This window comes from Lygodium microphyllum, chromosome 6 (assembly GCF_053477565.2).
Source record: "Lygodium microphyllum isolate KBCC chromosome 6, Lygodium_microphyllum_v1.1.10, whole genome shotgun sequence".
NCBI lineage: Eukaryota > Viridiplantae > Streptophyta > Polypodiopsida > Schizaeales > Lygodiaceae > Lygodium > Lygodium microphyllum.
In genome coordinates this window covers 6149668-6154435 of record NC_141140.1, presented here as the reverse complement: position 1 = coordinate 6154435, position 4768 = coordinate 6149668, and the positions used below count along the sequence as shown (strand labels likewise).

The 4768-nt window shown below is 41.4% G+C and overlaps 1 pseudogene; it reads right to left on the bottom strand.

Annotated features, from left to right (window-relative positions):
* Nucleotides 1-1942: 1942 nt before the first annotated feature.
* Nucleotides 1943-2880, bottom strand: LOC148034271 (germin-like protein 1-1 pseudogene; annotated as a pseudogene).
* Nucleotides 2881-4768: the final 1888 nt, after the last annotated feature.

Genomic DNA, 4768 nt, shown 5'->3' with positions numbered 1-4768 from the left:
AGTTTACTTATACTAATACGGTTGTTGGGTCACATGCTTATAATATGTGTGTATTCTAGGTTATGTCTAAGAAATTTGAAACCTTGCATTAGATTTTCCAAATACAAATGTACCCCAAATCATTAGTGAGTAAAGGAATATAAGAATTTTGGACGTGGAAGGATTTGGAAGATTCAAAGTAGAATGGTATCGAGCACATGATTTGAAAACCCTAAAGTGCATGTATAATGTCCCAAAAGAGGGGCCAATTCAAAGAGCTTCTGCCCTAATGAAAAAGGTAATCAATTGTACATGTAGTCAAAATGTATATGTTTTCTCTTGATGTATGTGACAATGGATCGATTGCATCTATTCTTCATTTTTCAAAATATCATAAGCAAGAATTGTTTTTCTTGTTTTTGGTTTTAATATTGTCTTACTCATTCTCTCGCATTCATGACATGATCTACACTAGAGATTGACATCGTTACGCACATTTGACCACATATGTCCTGTAGTTAAAATTTTTTGAAGAGTTATTTTGTAGGAATAATGTCCTCCACATACTCCCACATGATTATTTTCAAGAATATGATATATTTCCTCCTTCCAAGGTACTATTCTCAAAATCAAATCCACTCCCTTGGCTTAAAGAATATCATTTACTAATTAATACCTTCCAATTCTTCTCAAAAACCTATATTTTTTGTCTTTGGGAACATTCGATGGTACTCTACTAGTTAAGAGAAATTATTCTTCCAATTCAAAGGTTTCTCTTGCTCTATACAAAGAAAAATCTAGTTTAATAGCGACTACTTGACACATTGCTTCTTGGGCTGCATTATGAGCTTTCTAATTCTCTTTCTTGGGTATGTATTTCAAACTCCAAGCCTCAAATAGATTTAAATCTCTTCAAATTCTATTACACAATCCTTTTAAGTTTAGGATTCTTGATTTTTTAGACTCCGAGAATCTATTTTACTAAAAGTAGAGCATGTCCTCTAATCCTCAATCTTTGAATTCCTATCCTTTGACAAAGTAAGATAGTTCCTTGCAATGTTGCATATTCAGCTTCATTGTTACTAGTTGCCTCAAGTTCAACAATTTCTTTACTTATCAACTTATCAAGTGGAACATAAACTAAAATCTCTTTTGATGATGCTTGATGTAATTTTCGATATGGTCCATTGAAGTACATAAAAAACGAGTATTCAATCTTTGGTTTCACTTCTTTATCTCCAAATTTTCTTTTTAGCAAGAATCAATTGCCCCTATAAGTCAAAAGATCTACTATTGTAGCTCAAGTTGAATCTTTAACTTGAAATTTATATTTAAATTCCTCAATCTCAACAATCCATTTTCTAGCTCTCCTCAAAAGGTTTGGGTTGTTTACTAATCATGGCAATAGTGTATAGCTTGTCAAAATTGTAAAGGGTTCTAGTAGTAAAAACCTCCTCAACTTTCTACAATTACATATTATACTAATCATTTTCAAGAATGTTGGGAGCTTTCTGTGGGATTATAGCATAGGAAAGAGAGACACTATAGGGCATGGATGGGTTTGAAGAAGGTAGGCAAGATGGAGACACTTTAGCCATAGATGAGCTTTGATTATCTCATGCTCCTTGGGTTCTATCCACTAACGTGGAGTACATGATGAAGCAAATTATCAAGTCTATCTATATGCTGAAGGGTACAATATGGTCTCTCAAACTCACATTTTTTAAAGATGACCAAATAATATGACTAAAATCCAATGATTGGCACACTATATGCCAAGTTTGGCCTAGCCTTGATAGTAACTATACAACCAATATTTCGGTGAGCTCCATGCCCGTTCAAAGTCTGGCTTGGGGGCGAACATAATAATCGGATATATGGCACGGGAGACTTCCAATTTACTTGAGGACAATAAGGGTACATACATGAAGCTCCTGGATTTGAGGACAATAAGGGTACATAATCGGATATATGGCACGGGAGACTTCCAATTTACTTGAGGACAATAAGGGTACATACATGAAGCTTCATTCAGGCAGGCGGATTTTTGAGACGTCTGTGCGGAACACAAAGCTAAGCTGGCGTTGCTGATTATTGTAATACCTATACGGAGAGCCATTAGTGCACAAGATATCAGGCGATTACGATCAGAGCTCCGAGCTGTATGTTACATCTTGAATGCCCAGCTGGAAGGTGGCCTTGATGGAGTCAAGGGTGGTGTCGTCGAGGAAGAAGGTCTTGCGGAGGACGGCATTGGGGATGTTGGGCGTGAAGAGGGAGCTGGCTACCAGTTGGAAGCCCGGCTGTTGGCTGTTGAGGGCCACGACAGCGTGGGCGGCGCCAGAGCCGACGTTGAGCTGGAAGTGCAGGAGGCCGCGTGGGAAGATCATGACGTCGCCTGGGCTGAGGACCTTGGCGAAGAGCTTGTTAGAGGTGTCCACGAAGGCGCAGTAGAGGTTGCCAGACAGCACGAAGATGATCTCGCTGGCCCTGGGGTGCGTGTGGGGCACGATCACCCCGCCCGGCGCAAAGTCCAGGCGCGCTACCGACAGCCCTAGTGTGTTCAGGCCCGGAAACTGCTCCACAAGCCCAAACGTGGCCACTGCCAGCACCGGGCTCTCGGTCACATTGGCCGCAGCCTGGGTTAGGCCGTGGAAGATGAAGTCCTCCTCCGTCGCCTTGGCTGCCTCCTTGCACGGATACCCGTTCACGTTGAGCTGCTGCGACAGGTCCGCCACGCAGTAGTCCTGAAGTGGATCCGGATCGGAGGCCTGCACTACCACGCTCATATAGTTATTGTTGCAGGGGCACAGTAGTATTACAGCTATCAAGACCAGGTGGCTGCTGCTGCAGATCAGTCTCGACTTCATCCCTGCATTTCTCCGGCTGCTCATTATCGTCATCATCCACATCAAGTAGTGCTGTGGATACAATTATAATATTGTCTACCAAATACTACTGGATCCCGTGGAAGGTGCAAAGGACTAGCTAAGGAATGAGGGATTGGGTGATTGATACAAATCACACGACGCTGATTGCATACCCATCAGAGACCCGCCTACATATATATATAACTTTCCTCGCACGGGCGAGTACTCCCCGCCTACAAGCTTTCTCATCCTCTTGTCTTTACCGCTCACTGTTACCTTGCCCGATGATCACAAAATGATAACCCGTCTTTCGTTCTTTCCACGCCAAAGCTTCTGACTCCAAACAAGGCTGGGACATAAGTTTTCTCACTCCTTGCAGACGCTTTGATGAGCTGTTTTTCCGTAGTGTGACTCTTTACATGCACACATTTACGTGATCGACTGTATACTTGCCCCTTCGCTATGACGTTTCCATGAGATTGCCTGTCAACCGTGCACAATCAGACTCCCTCTTTTTGATGTCGACGCACTCCGACACTACAAGTCTAGCTGCTGGAGAGCTCCCACCCGCCACGCTTCCACGCCAACGTAGCCTACACCCTCGAGTCATTCAGTTAAACGTTATACTCATGTGGAACTAATATACGTTCGAGTTAGCGCTCAAGTAAACTAGATTCACACACTGCTTCAACCGGGATCGTTAGTTCTTACGGGAACACAATAATTTCCTAATGAGTGAAGCCCAACCTTGGACCTTAGCCACAATAGGTGAACAAAATTTTTGGTGGACGTGTTTTCACTCTAAGTAATTGGAAGCTTCAATCTGGCCGTCAACAATCTCATGCAATGGTGAACTCCCTAAACTACCTAGTGCGCATGACAAAATCTAGAGACTCTGCACTTTGAATAAGTAATTTACATGCCCTTGCCTTGAGCAATGTTGAAGGACTATTGGTTTGTAACTGGTTCACAACATTGAAATTGGAATCTGATATGTATGGCTTGATATGGGGCTCCCAAGGTGACAACTAGAACTTTTCAATACTTAATTTGGATTACAATTCTCTTTATGTAGCCAAGGAAGCCATGGTTTTGAAATGGTAGTGTTTTACAACTATTTGCGCATCCTTACCCTTATAGATTGAATCTCTTGTTTCAAAGAGCAATGGCTTAACATTGTCTCAATATATCTCTATTGAAAAGTGACAATTCATATGAGCTTGACATGGGACTTTGAGGATGATAGCTACACGTTGTGGGCACAATTCGATGCATGTAGTCCACTACAACATGGAGGGTACACCAATTAGAAATAAGACAAAGATATATGCCAATGTGTTTCAAAATATCAAGCCTTGCCATCGAAATATGGGTCGGTATAAGCTGTCGATATGATCGTTGGAACTACCAGTGTATATATAACATATATAACTATGCAAATACTAGTGCATATATTGACACATTGTTAAGGGGGATATATGTCAAACCCACAAACCACAACGGTTCAAGAGGATAGACAAGATGGAAGGAAGAATGGAGACACCGAGAAATACTCACTGTATTACTTTGTAAAAGAATTCATACATTGTACACACCCTCTTGGATTACAAACAATCTTTTGATAGCCCAAAGCATCCATCAATAGAAGGCAAGTAGAAGCCTTAAGCAAGATTACCCTATATTAAAACCCTAGGATCAGTAGTCCTTTTGCAATCACATTTTAATCTATCTACCTATCTCTAAGATTGTAGGAGATAAACATGCCCAAGGTCTCTCAAATTGCAAGCAATGTGCCCTTAATGTGTGCTTCAAGGCGTCACAGATTGCTAGCAATGTGTGTCCATGGCATTGAGAAATCGAAGGTGGAGACATGACCAATAGGTGGATGCGGGATCAACACCAATAATACATTCTTCAAG